The 22,868-nt window shown below is 36.8% G+C and overlaps 1 protein-coding gene across 1 annotated transcript in view; it reads left to right on the forward strand.

Moving 5' to 3' along the window:
- LOC144369713 (3',5'-cyclic-AMP phosphodiesterase 4D-like) overlaps positions 1 to 22,868 on the forward strand; it is a 233,125-nt gene that overhangs the window by 98,961 nt on the left and 111,296 nt on the right.

Here is a 22,868-nt window from a genome sequence, read left to right on the forward strand (position 1 = left end):
ATAGTAAGTGACAGAGGGCCCTCTTCAGCATACAGTAGCATCTTTTGGATCAGAAATAATTACATTCAAATAAATGTCATTCTTACATGGATTCAGGTTGGCTAAAGTGTAAATTTGTAATTTTGAAGTGTCACCACAGTCCTAGATACCTGAGACTTTGTCTTTTGCTTATAGGAAATACAGTGACTTCCTTGGGACTCTGCCCTGTTTGTATATATGGACTGCTCCCTTTCTCTGGAAACATTTTCTCAACTCTTTGTAGTATCAACTTTATCATTTTCCCTATATGTAGATGGTTTTTCATAGCTTATCTAGCTCCAGTTTTACTTCAGGCCATTTGTAGATGATGGTGATGATGATGCTGATAATGATGATGATGATGATGATGATGATGATGATGATGATTTTGTAGTTTTCTCCTGACATCAATTACCTTGGTTATAGTTTTCCCTTTACAATCACAACTTGAACCTACAAATTCACAAATACAATTAAACAACTTTCCGTTGTGGTTATTTTTTACCAATTGTTGGCTATTTGTGAATCCACAAATTTCCTGTCTTTGTATTATATATCTAGACCCATTCCACTTGACATTTGGACAACATTCTTTTAAAAAAGTAATTGATTGAGAGTCCTTTATATGTCAGGCACCAAGAACGGCTCTTGGGGTCAGTGATGACTATAAAAAAGTATTATCCCTGGTCTTTGTCCCTACAATTTAGGGACAAGAGAGTGGAGATATTTATGAATCAAATAGTAATAGTACTGAATGTAAAATTACAAAATGAAGCATATTATAGGAAGCAAAAATTCTATGACAGTGGAAGACAAGAAGTCCAGTTTACCCATGATCCAAGACTCTCATGGAAAAAAAAAATACTTATATGTAGTAGAATGGATCTTCTGAGAATATTCCAGAGGCATGTTGGACCATCTAGGAGAAAAAGTTAAGTTGTTTCTAAAGGCCATTTATTCCATTAATGTGTTTAGTTTCTGATACTCCTACTGTAGAGCTTGGAAGATAAGCACTGGCTTCTCTTCTTCCTGTTCTCCCACCCAGAGGAGGATCCTTCTTCTCCATTACCACCACTGCTTCCAAGGCCACCACCACCACAAGTGTAATCTCATGCCCCAGATCTATGGCTCTGAATTAGAAGAACCTCTCCTATGGCAGAATTCTAAATAAGGATTAAACCATCAAGTCTGCTAGATTTCCAAAACATTCATTCACACTTGAAATGCCTGAAGCCTCTTATGAAGCCACAACTCTGCTTATTTCTGCACTTGCATTTGTAAACCTCTGGAGTCAATATTTGAGCCAGAAGACTTCCAACTAATTGCTTAAATGGCATAATAAAGATATCTAGATTTTAAAAAATCTATGTTAATGAGTCTGTTGTTCCTTTGTGAAGGCCAGTATTGGGTGAGAGGGACTCTTCTTGCACAATTTTGCCAACTATTCTGGGTACAGTCCCAAATCTATTGACAAGAATTCCAAGTCAGAGTGAGAAAGACAGACTTAACTCTCATTTTTTAAGTAACTTGCACAACCACAGAAAACCAGGCCTAGGAATCAATAAGCAAATCTTAAGGACTATTTTCCAGACTCTCAAATTCTCCTAGATTGCCATCCCAGTATCAGCCAAACTCCTTACAACCTCTGTTTGTCCCTAGGCATTTACTTGTGCCTGGAATTCCTACTCCAAGGTTCCCTTGTGGTATTTTTAATAGTGTTGTTTGATGCTGCAGCCAACTTCTCTGTGGTTTGAGTTAAATAGGATACAGTGAGGTGGTGTGCTGTAAGAGCTCTTGGAGGAATGTTAGGACAAATTAAATTCCAAAGAAGATAGCACCTGAAAGAACCTGGTCCTCCAGTGAAAGGTCTTAACATTATGGACAAGAAGGCCTGGAGACTCCCACAGACCACTACAAAACTAAGAAGAAACGTCTTTCTCTTATTCAGACTGAGTTTGGAATTGGTTTTCCACTCAAATTCAGAGTGGTCACTTTGATTTACTGGTCTTTGCCCACCTACTTCTTCCCATTTGCGCCTAGTTAAGCCTGAGTATGTGTGTTAGTTTGAGAGAAAATGGTACTAAAATTGGGGAGGGGATAATTAATACTTTAAAGCACCAGCTTCTCTGAACCAATGATTGCCAAGTTTTGCAATTACTACCACTACTACCAAACAGGTCTGGCATCTCCTGTTCATGTCCTGACACCCAGGCCCAAGCTCAGCACACATACCACTGGTCACCTTTTCCTTTGATCAGTAGTGACCTATCTTTGACATATGTGGATCACATGTAGTTTTAAAGTAATGGAAAGATTGTTTTCCCAATATTTAATGTAAAACTGATTCTTAAAAATGTGCATTGTGTGTATGTATCTGTACAAACATATAAACAAATTATATATATAATATATATACATACATATAAACAAATTATATATATATATATCATATATTATATAACATATATGTAGTGTATATATTTGTAGAACATGAAGTTTAAAGTCACTGTCACCAAAATACCAACAAAGTAAAAGTCAGCATTTAGGGAAACACATATTATTTTATAGTTGAAGATGGGTTACCTCCTCTAGTGATATGATGAAATCACCAAGTAAAGAGACTTTCCTCTACTGAGAAAAACAGGACATAATTTAGATAAAATGATATGAGTAGCCCTAGGTTTGGAAGACATTTGAAAATCCCCTCAAACCAAAAAATCACGCATTGGTGGCCTGTTAGTCACCTTTTTCTTCACTGTAATTAAAGGCTTGACAAGAACAATGTAGAGAAGGAAAAGTTTATTTGGCGTTCACAGTTTCAGAGGTTTCAGTCCATAAATGGTCAACTCCATTGCTCTGGGCCCCAGGTGAGGCAGAACATTAAGGTGGAAGGGTATGGAGGAGGAAAGCAGCTCAGGACATGGTAATCAGGAAGGAGAGAGAGAGAGAGAGAGAGAGAGAGAGAGAGAGAGAGAGAGAGAGAGAGAGAGAGAGAGCGCTCTAATTACCAGGGACAAAATATATACCCCAAAGACATGCCCCCCTTGCCTACCACCTTCAGCCATACCCTCCCTGCCTACAGTTACCAACCAGTCAAGTGGATTAAGGTATTGATTAAGTCAGGACTCTCACAACCCAATCATTTCACCTCTAAACTTCTTTGCATTGTGTCACACTTGAGCTTTTGGGAGACACCTCACATCTAAACCATACCATGGCCTAATACTGTTGAGGGAGATAATCATACTTGGTTCTCTTACCTGAAAAATTATGGAGACTAGGGGACTAGAAGGTCAAGAAAAACATACTCAAATAATAGAATTTTATGTGAAAATAAAACTAATCCAATATATTTCACTGTACTTCATTGGAAAGAACATAAGAACCAAGTATAAGAAACATGGTTACTTAACTTAGAGCTTTTTTCCTACTTTATAATACTAAATACAGATAGTAGTGACAGAAACAGGACCATAAGAAACTCTAAATACCATTTATTCAAAAAGTAATGAAGAGTAGAGAGTTAAATTGTCAAAACTTCATCATCAGGTTGTCACACTCAAGGTGAGCTTTTCAGGCACTCACCCTGGATTCCAAGTCTGCCAAGTCAGTCATACCCATGTCCAGCTCAAGGAAAAACGTAGGTTGCTCTGAAAAACAATGGCTTTATCAATTGATAAACTCCTGAATCTATCTTAGGAATAACTTGAGAGTTTTGACAGTGCTTGAATTATTAAAAGAGCCTCCTCCAATTCAACTAAAAACTTTTGTAAGTATTTCTTTTTACTTTTCAAATATACTTTTTGACCACTATCCTCAACTGCAGCAAATAGAATTCACGATGTTTCGTTGTTGTTGTTGTATTGTAAAGAATATATATAACTGAAGCTACAAAGATCCTCGGTTTTAAAATTTGCATGGAAACTGTCATATGCTCTTAGCTGTTGGAGTTATATGGGCGAGAGACAGGGGAAGTGTAATTCTAACTGGAATACACTCTTTTCAGCATTGCTGTTTATTTTATTAAGGTAAATTTTTAAAGCAGCAGGCAATTGTTTTCTGTAGTTTTTCTGTAGCTAATCTTGTCCTATTATACTATGAATCTGAATCCTATCCTATTCTTGAATCGTAAAAAGAAGAAATTCCAAATCCAATTTAGAAATAAAATTACCAAAAACCATTCAACTGTTTGCCCTGCACTGCATTATTTGATTTGGAAGAAAGTTCAGTCAGACCACTTCCATTTCTTGAGGAAATAGCTAATTCATTTACTGACTTTAAAGAAATGGCTGTCTTTGGTGGCTTTGAAAGTGTTACCTTTCATCCATTTTCTGTAGTAACTACCATTCATATCTAGAACATTTTTTACAATTTAAAATATTTTTCATAGATAATATATTCTTATTATTCAAAATATTTTTAAACCTGTTTGTCTTAACTGTGAGTAAATATATTTATGTTAATTAGAAAAACTACATAATTTTCCAGACTTGGGGTCACTCAAATGAAACATACAGTTTTTATTAGAGCTTTATAATATTCAATATATTTAACATGTTAGATATACTGAATATAATAGTAATAGTAACATAGAAATATATTTAATAGAGTAGTAACAGTAATATAGTAACATATTTAATATATTAAATATATTTTATGGCTATCAAGCACTCTTTTCAGGAATACCCTTTATTAGGCATATGGAATAGTAACTTTCTACTTTAGCTCAATAGATTTCTTATGTCTCTAGAAAAGACTTGTACATTCATTGCAGGTGTATATATTCCCACTTAAAATTCATTCATTTGATTTCTTAAAAAATGATAGAGGGCTGAGGTTGTGGCTCAGGGGCAGAGTGCTTGCCTAGCACATGTGAAGCACTAGGTTCAATCCTCAGCACCACATAACAAATAAAATAAAGACATTCTGTCTATCTACAATCACAAAAAAAAAGTTTAAAAAATGATAGGGAAGATAGATGTACATTTTAAATAATTCTAGCTGATAAATTAATTTGTGAGATGATTTTCACATGATATCTATACATCAGAGGTAAAAATTTCTTGCCCACTTCTCTGTTAACACAGTTCCAGGAAGCATTGAGGATGAGAAGCATGAATGGCTAGAAAGGACACAAGCTCTGTAGCTCCCAGACCTGGGCTTAATTCCACTCCCCCACTTACTAAATGAGACATGCAGGGAAATCCTGGCTCTCCAGGAGCCTCACTTCCATTATTACCACAGAACATGTGATAATACTGGGGGTGACTAAAAAGATGAAGTTGAATGTTAAGAAGAGTGCCTGGCACACAGAAAGCATTTGACAAATACACCTTTGCATCTGAAAATGCTATTGGCTAAATCCATCCTTTACTTTCTTTAACAATAACAACAACAAAAGAATTAATTTTCTGTATTTTCAAACTTATCTTTAATGGATAAGTACTCTGCAATAAAAACAACACTTTGATTCACATTTTTTTAAAGGCAAGGGTATCTATAAAGTAACCCTAATCTAAGACATCCTCTAGATAAGAGTTTTTAAGTTGTTGAGGGAAGGAGGGTCTCTCAAAGGGAATTCCAAAGACCTGTGTTAAACATATAAACCATTTAAGTCATAATCCAGGGTAGTCCATTTAACCAGCCTGATGTGTCTTGATGTAATTGGTCCGTGACTTTTTAAGCAATTTTCGTGAAATCTGCATTTTTCTTATCCATGTACTCGATTTCAATTTGCAACAAGATAGACTTTGATGTTGAGAGCCACAGCCAAAGGGGCACCAGCAAACTTCCAGCTGCCAGCAAACTTCCAGCTGACAGCTGATGATTGGCTCACATCGGCCCCAGCAAACTTCTAGCTGTCAACTGATTGGCTCCTCTGCAGTGATGCTCATTGGGCTGTTTCCCCTCCCTTTCAGACCATGCAGCTGCTCATTGGGGGACTTTCTTTTGCTCTGCCCATGTGACCCAGCCAATCAGCCTCAAGAGCAGGAGAAGTGGGGGAGGTTGAGAGGCTTGTGGGAAGCCATTGGTGGCAGTTGGGCTCTGAAGGTTTTTCCTGAGGAGCTGTGTGGTTTGGTGTGTGTGTTCTAAAAGTAAAGTTCATTTCTTTTGACTAGTGGCTCCTGAATTGTGCCCAGCCAGACTGCAGCATTTGGTGGCCGGTACGAGGAAGGAACCCTCAATCCTGGCGTTATCAGCACCGTGCTCTTTATAAAGTTTGAATCCAAACTTTATAAAACTCCATGGCACTTGGATGTAACCTCTGTACACTGTCAGTTCTCATCCATTCTTGCTTAAAATATTCAAAGCCCTATTATATGCAGCCAGTTAACTGTGAAGCTTATTTTAATAGCTGAAATATGAAGATTAATATTCAAAACATCACTTATCTTTTGTCCTGTTGAATAATTTGGTGATTTAGAATTGGTTGTTTTTTTTTTTCCTTCTGGAGCACACATACACCCCTTGTTTACTGTCTCATTTTATTTTCTTTGAACATACCATTTATGGCCTTCTTGTTCTTTGGCGAAAATTCTTGTTCTTGAGTATGAAATGATCCATTATGAGGGGTGGAAAGGATCTCACTGACCATCAAAGCAGAGACCCCTTTTACAGAAAAAGAAAGTGAAACTGGAGCTAGTCTCAATAGTCAGAGAGGTCAGGGATGGTCAGTGGCCAGAACTCACATCTCCTGACTCACAGCACACTTGGTTTTCTATATAACTGGCTGCTTTAGGACAAAAAAAGAGAATTCTCTCTCTCTCTCTCTCTCTCTCTCTCTCTCTCTCTCTCTCTCTCTCTCTCTCAATCTCTCTCTCTCTCTCTCTCTCTCTCTCTCTCTCTCTCTCTCTCTCAACAGAAAATTAGACCAATAAATTCATGGGAGATGTTTTTCTTTTATAAGCCATAAAGTAATTCCTGGGGACATTTCCATTATTTGGACCTATGATTTTTAGAGCATGTGGCTAGCATCTGAAATTGGATTAAAGTGAAAACGTGGCCATGGAAGAGTTGCAGTACCTCTGCCTTCTTCTGCTTTGACAACCAGCTTTAGAGGTAGAGTTGTACATCCTGACAAGAAGTGAACCTACTCCAAACCTTGGAATTACTAGCTTTCCACTCTATCACAACTTTCCCAAGTTCAAAGTCCACTAATTCATGATTAATCCCAAGATTTAGGTCTAGAATCAAGTCAGTTAGGGCATCAGGTATTTTTATAAAATGTGATTTGAGTAAGATAATTACAAACAACACTAGCAGCACATGAATTAAATTCTTGTTTGAATACTCCTCTGCTTAATTAGGTAGGATATCGGAATGTCCTTTGCTTTATCAGTTTGTAATTATATGAGCAGTATGAGATATAAATTATATTTTGCATCAATGTATTAGTTACCATATTCATTGAGCACTTGCCATGTTCCAGGCATAGTCTAAGCTTTTTACCTGCATATTATCACTTAATCTTCATAATTATGCTTAGAGACAGGGATAACCTCATTTTGATGGGAGGATGAAAGTTTTGCCTCATTAACTGCTCAAGGACATGCATGGTGAGTGGTACAAGTGGGGTCCAGCCTGGGTCAGGCCCACCGGATAACCTCTTAATTCCTATGCCAAATCCATTTCTCTGTTCCTGCCATACCTCTGCTAGATCCTTTCATTGATTTATTGATGTTGACATTTCATTCCAGTTTAATTCAAAATAGAACTTGCCCTATAAAAGCCAGGCAAATCGACTGAAGTTTATATTTAAGTAAAGATTTAAAGATACTGAAGCATTTGAGTATTTATGAAAGAAAGGGAAGGAAGGAGGAAGGGAAGGAAACAAAAGGAAAGGAGAAAGAAAGAGAAAAAGGAAAATAACTTAGTGCCTCTATAGAACCTCTTTTAATGAGAGTCTTTCATGAATAGGTATTTTGGAATAGATTTTCCTTTATATTCCTACCTAATCCCCAAATAATCCATTACTTACAGATTGTGTGTACCTTTGTGAGTATGTATGTGGTATTGGGCACTGAAGTCAGGGGTCTCTATCAATGGGCTACATCCTCAGCCTTTTTAAATATTTCTTTTGAGCCAGGGTCTCACTACGTTACCTAGGTTGGCCTTGAACTTTAAACCTGCCTCTACTTTCCAAGTCACTAGGATTACAGGTGTGCATCACCACACCTGCCAGATCATTCTTTGTGATCTGATCAAATAATTATGAACCCTTGTTTAGTGGGGAAATTTTTTCTACTGGTTTTCCCAAGAAATGGCTTGCAGGATAGAATCTGAGAAGCTTCTGGTGGAGAAACTAACTTTCTATGCAAGATCTTTTTGTTGCAATGATTATAACCAAGAGATTTTTGGTCTTTGTAAGTGATAAAACATAACGTGTAAAGATATCATTGACTAGTATGGCAGTATGTATAAACGTGGCTGTATAACCAATGTAATTCTGCAATTTGTACACGTGGAAAAATAAGAATTCATACTCCAGTTGAATCAAATGTATGATATATAATATGTGAAAATAAAGATATCATTGAATTGAAGATGTAAAATTATGAAAGTATGAATAGGAAATATTTTTCTCAGATCTCACCCAGTTTGACAACTACTACTTTTGTGTGTGTGATTCCAGGTTCAGATAAAATTTAGCAAGAATTCTAGTCATTTAATCAGTAATTGTATGAATTCAGGTGGTTTTGTTGTTGTTGTTTTTCAGGACAAAACTGGGTAAAGAACTTCGATTTTGAAGATTAAAGTTTGAAGCTTTCTTTGATATGAGAATATTTCGCAGTATCTGTGACTGTTGCAAATCTGTGACCTAATTAGCAATTAGTATCAAAAGAGGAGGGAATGGGAATGGGGGAAATAGGAAACTGGTTTTGTAGCCTCCTGGCAGGTGGGAAAGCATGAGATAAAAAGAGTACACAGAGGAGAGAAGGCAATCTTGAAAATTTCTCAGAGCATAAGTGGAATGCTAGGATGGCCCTATTTTTCTTTCTTAGATATCAGGGCCTCCATTGGCTGGTAATGTCTCTATTTTTATTTTTTTTAACCTCTTTATCTTTCCCTGCAGTCACTATCAACCTAATACTCATTCACTTATTTACCTGAACTTAAAGGTAGGTGCAGAAACACAGGGAACAAGTGGGAATTCTGTGTCCTTTATTTGGAAATAGGTGGGTCCGGAAAAAGTCAGGGCTGGCCTTAAGAGATATAGGCTAAGTACATCAACTACATGCATCAGTGGAAGACAGCATGGGGATAATTCAAAATGCAGAAGGGAGCCCTGGAGATAAAAGAATTTATGGGCCTTAAATTTAAAATCATTTAAGTGCCTGCCAGAAGACATTTAGTTCGATGCTGAGGGAAAAGACTGAGATGGGTGGGACATGCTTCTAGTCTTCTGGAGCATGTAGACTGCCCACCAGTGACCAGGAGAGTTCTCTTCCACATGCCCAAATACTGTCCATCAGCATGATCTACTGTGTCATCATTTAAACCTTTCAAGTAGCAGAAAAGGTCTTTCTTTAAATAAATGTTATTCAGAGAGAAGTGCAGAATGTAACTCCCCATAACATAGCAGACAAGGAGAGGAGGCATGGTCTGGAGCCCCCATCATGTTGCCTACATCCGCTGTCCACGATAGGGCTCTCAGGAACTTCCTTAGAACATCCAAAGCACCAAGGAACAAGGTCCTGCAACTGTCTATAGTGCTGACTTTGCTATTTACAGACTATGTGACAGTGGAAAAAATTATTTCACCTCTTTGGGCTTCATCCATGAAACACAGGTGTGGCCTAAACTACAGTTTAAGATAATTCTAGTTTTGAACATCCTGAAAATTGCTAACAAAACTTATTTTTACAAAGATATTGATTTTTTTAAAAAGGAACTGAAAGATTTAGACTGTGATATAAAAAATTACTCCCTGGAATATTTTTTTTATTTTATACATGCAAAGAAATTAATGTCTAATTGAGAATCTTTGGTTAAAAAAACTCATAGGAAATATATTTTGTTAGGATTTTTTTTTAAATCACTAAACACGTTGCCTTTTAGTCAGCCAGTTTTTTTCTTTTTGTGTATGGTCCTAAAACCTCTGTAACTTTCCTCTTGCCATGCAAGTAAAATACACATTTTTAGCTTTTAGCTCTTTCTTTGGCCACTACTAATAAATGCAGGATTCTTCCTGATTTTACAAGTGGACTAGGTCACACATATAATTTTAACTTTCAGTGGAACACTCTGCAGAATCAAGAGAGACCTTGACAGCCTTCAAAGAATGACTGCATCCCTAACTGGCACAGTGGCACATGTAATCCCAGCTGCTGTGGAAGCTGAGGCAGGAGGATTGCAAGTTTGAGGCCAGTCTCAGCAATTTAGTGAACCCCTAAGAAACTTAGTGAGACTCTCTCTCAAAAATGGAAAAAATAAAATAAAAATGGAATGTATATCAATGGTGAAGTGCTCCTGGGTTCAATCCCCAGTATCAAAAGAATGACGGCATCCTTGACCCTAAGATGACAAGGGACAGTGGGTTATCTTTTCAAGACAATGTCACATCAAGAAATATTACTTTCTATCCATTTTATGTACTCATGTCTTTATGCTAAAGGTTTACTTTATCTTATAATACAAATGCTTGTATCTACTAGAATACAGATATTTTACTGCTATTCTGAAAAAGATCAAGCAGCAAAATTTTCTGAAACATTTTCCCCTAATTTTCTTAAAAATAGTCCTAAGTCTTTTTGTTTTTACTCAAACTTATAATAAAGTAGTTCTTAGTTTAAGAACTTTTATTCTCTGATTCTTCTTTTACCACTTTCATTTGTGCAAAATTTAATGTGTACATAAGGGTTTACATTTTCAACCCACAAAGGCATAATAATTACCATTAAATTTGCAAGATATACATTAACTCTTTCATCCCTGTGTGTCTATTTCACAGCACCCCACCCTCAATTCCTAACTTTGTTAATTAGACCCAATTTTCAGGATATGATTTGACTGAAATTTATAGACACATTGAGACATACACCTCAAGAGAGTGCTTAGCCCAGTCAACTTCTCAAGCTTTTAAAGCAAGACGATCAGTGGACAGAAGTGCAGCCCTCTGCAGTAATCACACACATGCAAGTTACAACTGCTTCATGGCTCCCAGCAACTCTAGATGTTGCCCTTAAGAATGGCTGTCTTCTCACCAGCCTGGCTGTACACATGGGGCTCCTGCATGAAATTTTGGTCAATGTTTCTTAGTTTTAGAAATGTAATATTTGTTTATCCCAATTCCAGTCCCCCTTCTCTACCCTCTTTAGGGTGGATCAGTTTCTAGGATTCGTCATCTTGGTTTTGTAACTTACATTTCAAACTTTTGGGTGTCTCAGTAGATACTGAATTTTTTTTGAAGAAAAATGTCCTCTTACAGTCCTCTTAGAGAAAACCCCCAGTTCCTCCTCCTGCACATGATTGCCTAAGGAGTTTTTTTTTTCTAAAATGCAGTTCTGATCATATCTTTCCCACTGATATCCATCAGAGAGTCTGCAATGTCTTCAGAGTAAAGCTTCAACTTCTTTACCCTTCATCTAGAAAAGTGTCCTGTGGTAAAGTAACCCGGGCCTTTGGTATTAGATATACCTGGCCTTAAATAGTGGCTAGCCCCAGTGTGACCTTGTTCGTCTTCAGTTTCCTCATTTTCATGATGGAGGGACCCACATTGTCAGAATGTTATTCGGGGTCACTGTATGAGATGTTAGCTATAAAAGAACTGGCACAAAATAAATGCTCAATAAGGCCAAGCACTTTTATTCTCACATTTTCCCCTTCATGTGGTCCCACCTGACCGGGGTGTCCCTCCTCTCTCATGCATGCCCTCTTTCCAGTCTGCAGTTTACAATATCCTGGCCAAGTTCAACTCACCCACACCTCTATAAGTATCATTCTAATATTGTTGTGCCACCTTGAAATTCTTTTCCACCTTTTACAGAAACTGTAAGTACCTACTCCCCCTTGAGATAGCAAGTTTTTTATTCCTCCAGAGTTTAATATTTCCTCCTCTGTACTTCCATGATCTTTCACAGACCCTTTTCATTTTACAGTGTCATTATATTAGTTGATTTTATTTGTCTCCTCAACTCTCAAGAGGACTCTTGTCATATTCATCTTTGAAGCCCTGGAACCTCACTTTTTCCCCAGAAAATGTTGGTTAAATGATCAAAGGAATGAGCCAGAGAAAGACAAATATGGTTTTTAGAAACCAGTGTAGCTGCTGATATATTGCTGCTTGGGGCAGCAATATCACCCACACCCCCTAAATGGGCATAAATGTTAGAGGTAAGAGACTAAATAACTGGTAAACAATAAGAGGCTTGCTTTCTATAAGAAAGTCTTAGAAAATGTGATCAGGTTGAAATGTGTTCAGCTTTCTTTCAGTAAACGGTTACTGTAGCATAGATGTGGCTTGAATACCAACACAATGAGGAACAGGCTCAACAGCTAAGCTAATGCTCTTCTTGAGACTGAAATATTATGTAATTTCAGGGACAAAGGTGAAATAATGTGACTCCAGTGTTTGGCTTCCATCTTCCATGCACACTATAAACAATGACATTCCTTGGGACGTTTCTTTTAACCTCATTATAGATAAATGTACAGAACACAGCACACACCTGCAAGTGGCAATAATTTAATTCTTCTGCCATTTGTCAGCTATTCCCACCAGAGCATATTGTAGGTCATATGTAAAGTGTCAGACAGAGCATTGATTTATATCTTCTTATCCACTTGATTTATTTTGCTGTGAAAGTACCCTCTTAAAGTACCCCCTTTTAAAATTTAACTAATTTATAGATAACATTTCAATTAAAAAATATATTAAAGATGGTGGAATGTGATGGTCATCATTACCCTAAGTACATGTATGAAGACATGAAGGATGTGACTCTACTTTGGGTATATGTGTAATATGAATTGTAATGCATTCTGTTGGCATATATCAAATTAAAGTTTTAAAAAATGAATGAAAAAAATATTTTTTAGTTGTAGATAGACACAATACCTTTATTTTTATTTATTTATTTTTATGTGGTTCTGAGAATCAAACCTAGTACCTCACACATGCTAGGCAAGCACTGTACCGCTGAGCCACAACCCAACCCCCAACCCCATTTTAATTTTTCTAAGGAACATTTCTTTATCTCTCCCCATCCATAAACATGAATTTTTTGCCTCAAAAACTGTTTTTGATTTATTATTCCTAACTCCACAAATGACTTTCTCTCCTCATATTCAAATTGCCTCTCAGTTTTTTCTCAATAGTTTCTTTTTTCCTGTAAAACTATACCCAAGCTCAAGAAAATGACCAGTATTAGAAATCCTAATCATCAGGCTGTATGGCAGAGGTACTGGGAAGCTGGGGCATGGGCAGGAACATAAGCACCTGCTTTCTTCCATGATACAGTCATTGCATAAGCCTTGGCAGAAACCTCAGGCAGACAGGGTCACCTGCTGATCCCTGGGACTGAGGGATTTCTTGTACTATGGGGCATTTACTGCTGAAACTGAGTAAGTCATGAGCAAGTTGTGGCACACCAATCTCACTACCTTCTCCTTATTACTCTTCTAAGATCCTCAATCCTTTGAGAGAATGTACTGATCCTCGCTTCTTCCTGATTCTAGCTGTATCCAAATATTCAAAGATATGGAGCAGCACATCTCTCAGAGAGAGGGCTACTTAAAATAAATGTTATTAGATGAAAGTGGAGGGAAGCAAGCAATTAGGGTTGGCACAGGTGATATCCAACCCTAATTGCATGGTCATGGCTGTGTAGAGTGAGGTGTTCATAGTTTCTTGCATATTCTGTGAGAGAGTACTGCAAATACTAATCTGCACCAAGCTTTTATTTAAGTTTAATAAAGTATCTTAGGGTTCTTTTTATGACCTTCTGTGTAGATGATGATCTACCATATTCCTATTATCTGATGTGTGTTGTGTGCAATAATGTATTTAACTCTGTTGGTAGTCTCATGGATCTTTTCTGACATTTTACCACTACCAGTAACATTGTAAGTATCCCTGTACCTGAACATCTTTGTGTTTTTTGTGAGTGTATTCATTGAATGAATTATTAGCTATGAAACTGAATTTAAGACTTTCATTGCCAAACTGTCTCCTAAAAAACACTACATCCATTCCAAGTTCATCAGTAGCATAAGAAATTCTAGAATATGGACTGGGGATGCAACTCAATGGTAGAGTACTTGTATAATATGTGTGAGGCCTTAGGTTCCATTCCAAGCACTAAAAAACAAAACAAAACAAAGCAAAACAAAAAACCCCAAATCTTGTATTCCTAGACAAACATTCGCAAATGATATATTTTGCCAATCTAATCTTAAACAAAGTTGATCACTTTTTCATCTGTTTGGTGGCTACTTTCAACACCTCCCCACATACCCCCAGTGAGAAGCTTATTAAATTAGTTATCTTTTGAGGCTTCAACATTGTATTAATATGTTAATGTTCTGAGTATATTAAGAAAATGAATGCCCCTTTTTGGTAAGTTTTATTTTGTTCTAATTTAACTTTTATTTAATGTAGTGCTTTTATTTAAACAATATTTTTGCAATAAAATTGATGTTGTTCAGGTGGTATCTTGACACCCCTTGGTATCTTTTATCTTGTATCACTAAGTAGATTCTCAATAAATATTTTTTGAATTAACAGACAATGAATGCATAAATACGTGAATGATATAATTTACTTCTTTTTATTCCTCCTCATATTATAATGGGGATTTGGAAAATGAATGCCAAAATGTATATTTTAACAAAATTTTATGGCAAGTTATCTTAGGGTAGGAATTTTGCAGTTTGGCAATATGGTATCTCTCTCACATAGCATAGTACTGGCATATAGGAGATATATGTGGAGAATAATGAGATAAATAATAAATTATTTGAAGTTTATTCTTCTGGCCAATGGCAGACTTTTCTAGAAGTGGTAACCTGCAAATGGGCCTAGACAAGAAAGAGCTGTTTTTTTTAGGCCCAGAATTTCAACTCAGTATCACTGAAGCCTCCTACTTATTTCTTTGTTTCCAAGTAAATTAAACAGGAGTGCTAAAAAGAAGAGAAGAATGATTATGACCATTAATCTAGAACCAGGAACCATGTTTAATTGAATTTATAATGTTTATAATATTGTTGTGTTTGAAATGTTAAGAATTTCCTAGAGAAAACAACTATTATTACTGCTTGCCAAAGTGCTCATAAAATGGCCTGATTGCTAAGAACAGAAAACAAACCAAATCAAAATAAAATCAACCAAATAGCAACAGAAATAAATGTGCTTAGTATAGTTGAATGATTACCAGATCAGCTCTCCACAGACCACCATCCTTCATGGTAAGGATGCACTTTTCAGGACAAGCACATCATTTTTAAGGGACATTCAGGAAAGAGAAGCCCCTTCAGAATGTCAGTTTCTTGGGTCACTTGGGGTCTTAGGAAAATCCTCTTGTTGGTGCACTGGGTCACACATGCATTATGTAACTCCTTGCAACCTAATATCTGAGCCCATGGTTTCATAACTATTAAAATATGCCACAAACTAAACCACCTGTGAGGCGCCAACTCAGCAAATGTGCCTATGCAAAAAGCAGTCATAAAAATACAGAAAATGAGGATGAAAGGAGCCCGAATTGCAATCTAGAGGTCATGCATTTGATGCCATGAGGCACAAGAAGAAAAGTATAACATGTAAGTTGGAGGACGATGGTAGCAAGGGGTCTTGGCATTAAAGCCCACCACTGTGTGAGAGGGCCATAGAATGTGGAATGAGTCAGAACAACTACTGTGGGTCCCCTTTTGAAAAAACTGTAGTTATGAATAATTATATACAAGCACAAAAAGAAATGCCAGACAGGAGAATCTATGCTTAATGTGAAAACTGTGTTTTCTTTTTCAGAACCTCAATATACAGTCTTTTTTATAAAATGTGAAAATGTTTCTGGAGGAAAGATTATCAGAGTTGCATTTTAACATCTTGTTACCTTTTTGTTAAATTTAAAGGAACATAACTTTTCAAAGAGAAATACTACCCTTTTTACCTTTCCTCTCTCTCTCTCTCTTCTCCCTCTCCCCCCTTCTCCTCCTCTTTATATGACAGCATTGAGTAGCTCTAAACGTGTTATCTTGGGTTATAATTGAAATTAGACCCTGTGGAATGAAATGAATGGTAGTTTTTTCCTCAAAGGCCCCTTGTTCTAACAGATTTTATCTGGTATTCTTTGTCAATAAGGTGGTAATGTGACTATAAGAGCTTCCACTACTGGAGGAATCCAAGGAATTATAGATCAGTATCATTGATGTTAAGTATTATGGATCTCTCTCTCTCTCTCTCTCTCTCTCTCTCTCTCTCTCTCTCTCTCTCTCTCTCTCTCTTTCATATTTTTTTCTGTACTTTACACTCTTAGCTTGAATTCCCTAGACATACCTTTTATGCTAACACTTTATGGGGGAGGTGGAGTGATACAATCCCAAGAAAGCAAAAGTGGATTGAAGGTGAGAGGACTAGCCGTGGGGAAGATGAGAGAGTAAGTAAAGACAGTGTACTATACGCTTGTCACATGTTCACAGAAAACACCACTCACTATTTGCTAAGTTACAAGAGGCATACCCTGTGAAACTACATAAAACCACTGTGTCTTAGAACATGTCGTATGGGGGAGAGACAGGGAGCACATTTTCTGCCCATGTGTTTTATGTCTCTCATTGGTCAAAGTTTGCTCCACGGGCTCTCATACTCCCAGAGCCACCCACAAGTGCCTAGAGAACCAGAGCCTGCATGTATCCTACTTGTTTCTGGATGGTTCCTGTTGAGTCAGAGATGGTTGCCCAGACCAGGCCCTTCACCTCCAGGATGCACAGGCAAAGAGGACAAGAATAATGCAGGGATGACTAAGGCTTTATTAAGGCTCCCTGACCAGGAAACTGGGGAAAGTAGATTATGCCCAAGGGATGGGTTGGGCAGAGCTGATCTGGGAAGGACATACACAGGGACTGTGTACTCACATCTGGTTCACTGACAGAATCAGAATGGATCAGACCAGAGAATTGTTAAATTACACTTTTCTATTATCTCTAATGTAGTGCTGTACACTAATGCAGGGTCTTCTGTTGCTTGAGAACCTTATTTGTAGTGGGTGTTGGATATCATCTTTTTGAATGTTCACAACTTGTTGGTCTCCATTGTGGTACAGATGAGAAAACTGAGACTCAAATAGGATGATGCACTTGCATGTGTTTGCAAAGCTAGAATTTGAAACTAGGTCTTTTTATTTCCAAAGTCATTTGTCTCCTCACTGGAAAATCAGCATCCTTTTTACTATTCCTGCTAGAAAGCATGAATCCTTGCCAGAGATAATATTGATAAGGGGAGTTCTCTTTTACTGTGTCACACTTACAGCAAAATCTCAACTTTTTATTTTTGTGTTTCATGTACATGACAAAAGTTTCAGACTTTTTAAAAATTTATGTGAATAGTTGTATGTGTGTGTGTGTACAGGCAGACAGACAAAAATTTTTGAGGTGAATTTTTCAATTCTCCAAGTAATGACAGAATTGAATGACAGAGTTGGATGAGCAGAATGTTTGATGCCAACATATGTTTTGACATACACTGTTTATAATATTAGTTTCAGCAAAATAAAAAAAAATATTTGTGCTATGGAAGAGCTCCTTTGAGCAGACCAGTCTCGACTTGCTACCATTGTTGAAGCAGGCTGAACATGTTCAACAAGATGATTGTGTCTACTTCTTATGGGTTTTGTTTCTAGTATATCATTTTGACCTCAGGTAATAATTCTCTGCAGCCAAGCTGGAATTAAATCCCATTGCTCACAATCAGGTGGATGGATATTTTTATTACCAATATGCCATCAATGCCATGGAGTTCATATGTGTACATGCAACAGGAATAGCAAAGGAAGGATGAAGCAGGTGTTATTTTTGTGTGTTCATTAATTGCATGTTTCTGTTATTTTAACTATTTTTTAAACTGCACCTGAAAATGTGTTGTAATGGAATATGAAATTTTAAAAGTTATTGTACCATTGAATAAGGTTCTATGAATGGTTTTGAGATGTCATATTCTGAATTTCAACTTATAGATGTGTTGAATCATTGCAAAGGTTATTTAGGCCAGTACTTTCCAAAATGGCACACATTGATAATTACATTTCTAATGAAAAGGATAATAAATAAAGGATGTGGCTTGTGTTAAGTCTTCCCTTGTATTGGTCAGTTTATCATTAATCTAATGCTGAGATAGTTAACTCAAAAAAAAGTTTATTTAGCTTATGGTTTTGGAGGTTCCAATCCAGGACCAAGTTGTCCGAATCAGGCCTTTGGTAGGAATGCTAGGCAGCAATGGTGAGGAGCACATTTTTTGGAGTAAAACTGTTTACACCATAAGTCAGCAAACAAAAAAGAAAGATAGAAGGACCAGGGACCCACAATCTGTCTTAAGGGCTAAGGACCTCCCACTAGATCTTACATCCTAAAGGTTCCACCAGCTCCCAAAGCACCCCCTGGGAACCAAGCCACAGTGACACAGAAAACACTAAACAACTAACCTAGCATCCCACTACTTGAAGCAAAGACTGAGGAAAGTTGGTATTTTGGTTCACTAATGATTCCCATGCCTTGGAACACTATTGGGAAGTCTAATGTATGCTAATAAACTTAGTTACTTTCATCTTTAAAGGTTTTATCTTCAATACTGGAGTGAGTTCTAAGTGTGTCAGGCCCCTTATTACAATTGTATGATTTTGTTTTTGCTTGTTCATTTATTTTTTTTGTACCAGGGATTAAGCCCAGGGGCACTCAACCACTGAGCCACATCCCCAGTCCTTTTTTTTTTTTTTAAATTTTGACACAGGGTCTCACTAGATTACTTACAGTCTTGCTGGCTCAGCCTCCTGAGCCACTGAGGTTACAGGCATGCACCACCGTGCCAAGCTACAAATAACAATTTTAAGACTTAATTATTAATATTTTCTCTTAAAGTAAAATAAGTTATGTATTACTGGGGAAGGTAGTAAACTGGACCTATAGTGAAAACAAGCACTATAAGAATTGCACACTGAAAATAATAAAGTTTTTTTTTTAACTGTGGAAAGTAAGAAAATAGGCAAAATGAAGGATAGGGAAGTAGAAGAAAGAAGGACTGTAAATTGGAGCCTCTAAGACACATCACCCAAAAGCCCTCAAGTCTGATTTCTGATGGGAAATTCTACTGAGTCTAATCTTCCCAGACTTTGGAATTTCAAAATAAAAAATTATAGAGCCCAAAATGAAATTACCACCTCTTGATTTTTTACCAAATAAAGCTATTTTCAACAGATCAACTACCACATTCTAAAGCCATGCTTACATGTAGTAGATTTAATATAATAAATACATTTAATATAATAAAATAGTAAGAACCCAAAGAGCCATCATCCTCCACAGGGATGTGCAGAAATCTTTGATGCAGGCAAATGTGTTGCCTTGGCCTTATTATTGTTACTTTAAATTTCACTAAGAGCCAGTAAAACTTTGTTTTAGAATACCACATGCCCATTTTGTTTGGAAATAACCATGGCAGTATCTTCCATAAGGACATGGGGTTATTTCATATCCTCTCAAAAATTACTTCTGTGCAAAACAGCAGCTATTAAACATGATATAACACAGCTTTGGGTGACAATTTTTTATTGACCAACTATTTGTGTACTGGGCACTTTGACAGGAATACAGAGGTGAATAACATGGTCACAATTCTTACTTGACACTCTAGTAAGGAAAGAAACATTAAACAAAATGTTTGACTGAAATGCCTTAAGCACCATGAAGGCAAAATACAAGGCTCTGTAAGAGAATGAAACCAAATTAGAAATCAGCCTTAAACAGAAACCCAATGGGATGGCCCTGTGCTTTTCCTATGTTTAAAGCACTTTTTGTTTATCTTTAAGAGGCACCATCTCTGGGCAGATAGAAGCTGAAGGGCTGATCACTGGGCTGGATGAACTAGAAAGTGGTACCTCTTCTCACATTGAAACATCCTTGCCCACTGGAGCGCTGGTTAGGTGCATGGAGCATGACTACAGGAGGATTTTGAGGAAGGAAACAACAGGATTGAATCTGCATTGTAACCTTACTTAATAGTTCAGAGGTGTTAGATAGGACTAAACTCTTTTCATCCATTTGCTTGAAAGAAGCAGAAGATATATCAAACATTTAAAACTTATTAATATATTGACTGGGTGAAAATCTTTATTAGGTAGATAAGACCTAAAGACTGTTATAAATAGGAGCTTTTATTCCTTCAACACCTCAGGCAAAACTGATTGGTTCAAGACTAAATTATAAAGATGAATATTCCTTTCTGTGATTCATTTTCTCTTCTTTCAACATTTGAGTTCCCCTGTTTTATATTCAATCTAGAACTTGCTCAGTCCTCTCTGGTTTTCCTTATGAAATTTGGGTGAACCTAATTAAATAGACGTGACAGTCATTTGTTTCTGCATTTAAACAATATTGTTATTTTATATTAAGTTATTGACCTGTGAAGAGAAAAGCATTTTTATATTAATAAATGTTGCTATTAATGAAATGAGCTCAATCCTGCCATAATATGGTAAACAGCAAAAATATGCTTTATGGGATGCTGTGATGTCTCACAAATGGACAGCTAGGCTTTCCAAAACACTTGTGTCTTTAATGTGGGTTTGCTTTTAAGTTCAAGCAATTGAATTGGCTTCCTATCTTGTTATATACAAAGCTACTTGTCACCTAGATGAACATTGGCAGTTTGTCTCAGGGAAAAGAGAGCAACTGGCTCAGCCCTTAATAATTTACCTTTAAAGTAGCTATCACAGACCAGTTTCAAAATAATCCTTAATAAACATTTGAGAACATAATTAGGACCATTAAATTAGACAAAGGGTAATGAAGGGAGCCGGGAAATAGGAAAGGCAGTAGAATTAATCAGGCATAATTTTTTTTATTCTTGCATATGAATACACAACCAGGGTAAGGCCACATCATGTACAACCACAAGAATGGGATCCTAATTAGAATAAGTTATACTCCAGGTTTGTACAATATGTCAAAATACACTCTGCTGTTATGTATATCTAAAAATAACAAATAATAATAATAATGAACAAAATTGGGTTTTGTAGCTACTTGACATCTAACTGTAATCAGATACTCAGCGTAAAATGAATTCTACCCTATTTTGTGGAAATTCATAGTGCAAATTCATGCTCATATATTCATTTTAGATAATTAACTTCTAACTAGAAAAATTCTTAAAGAAATATTGCCCTTTTCATTTCAATGGCACTGAGCATCTAACTGTAGTTACAAGGGGGAAAAAAACCAAACTCCATCTGTTCTTTCTATTTTACTTTATCAGGCCTTAACAATTTTATGATTTTCATTTTTTTTATCTCTTCATTGCCATTACCCCCTCGCCAGTAAAGAGGACACGACACAGGATTCTTCTTTCAACAGTTTATTCAGGCCTTTAATTATGTGTCTCTGGAAGCTTCTCTTACTACTACTACTACTCCTACTACTCCTACTACTACTACTCCTACTTCTACCTCTACTACTACTTCTACTTCTACTTCTACTTCTTCACCTGAGCGCCCCAGCCTTGATAAAGCACATCAAGCCCCAATACACAACTGCCACGTGGACCTTTCTCATAGGGTGTTTTACAGCTATGTTCCAACTCTCCCAAAATAAGGAGTTGTTTATCACAGGCCACGGCACTTATCAGCGCCATCTTGTAATGGCGACCACAGTTCACAGAAACAGCTCACCACACTTCATCAGTATTATTATCCTTTATGGGGGTTTCTCCTGTGTGCCAGGTATTGTGATATAACTTAGTAAACAATATCTTTAATTCTTTCAATAACCAGCAGAGTTATTATTCATATTTAACACCTATAGAAAATAAGGCTCAAAGAAGTTAAGGAATATCCTTGAATTTTCACCCACATCCACTTTAATCAAGAAATTTATAACTATTGTTTTTGTTTAAATAAATATGGAAATTTCTTAGGCAAGTACATTTAGGTCTGTCCATGGGTTTTAAATGATCCTGAGCAATGTGACAGTGGAAAGAGCATTCCAGTTAGAATGAGAAAGCTTAAGTTTGGCACTCCTGCCACTTAAGAGCTGTGTAACTTTGGATACTTCACAAAAACATCCTCTGGGCCTCAGTCTCCCACAGGAAGGTTAAGGGTTGAACAAGATGCACGCCGGTATCCCTTCAATGTTTGATTCCAAAATTTTTAAAAGGAATTGATGACAGTCCTTTTTGTATACTGTTAAATCACCTTTCTCTGGAACAGTTTCTCCTAATTAGCTGACCACAGGAGATTTAATAATCTTAGAGGGATGATCATAATATGGTTAGTAGATTCCAGGATAATTTTGTGTGGAAGACCAGGCAAATGAAATCTACCTACATATGTACCATTCTGTCATCATGCCAAATGACCTTGACTCCTTAAACATCTCAATTTGAGTTGTAGACATCTCTGAAATGTTTCAGGTACCATGTTAATCTCCACTGCAAGCAGAGAAAGTTTCATCATCACCCTAATAGCTGTGTCCAAACCACTGGGTAGGAAGTGAATAATGGATTTAGTATCTTGTGATTCTCTTGTAAATTCAGCCTTGGAGATCGGGCCTCTTAAAGTCATGGATGTTTAGAGTAAAATGTTTACTTCTCAGTGATACTGTTTTCATATTTGGCTGTTAGCATTATTATTCAGCTATAATGATTT

The sequence above is a fragment of the Ictidomys tridecemlineatus genome, chromosome 13, assembly GCF_052094955.1.
Source record: "Ictidomys tridecemlineatus isolate mIctTri1 chromosome 13, mIctTri1.hap1, whole genome shotgun sequence".
Lineage (NCBI taxonomy): Eukaryota > Metazoa > Chordata > Mammalia > Rodentia > Sciuridae > Ictidomys > Ictidomys tridecemlineatus.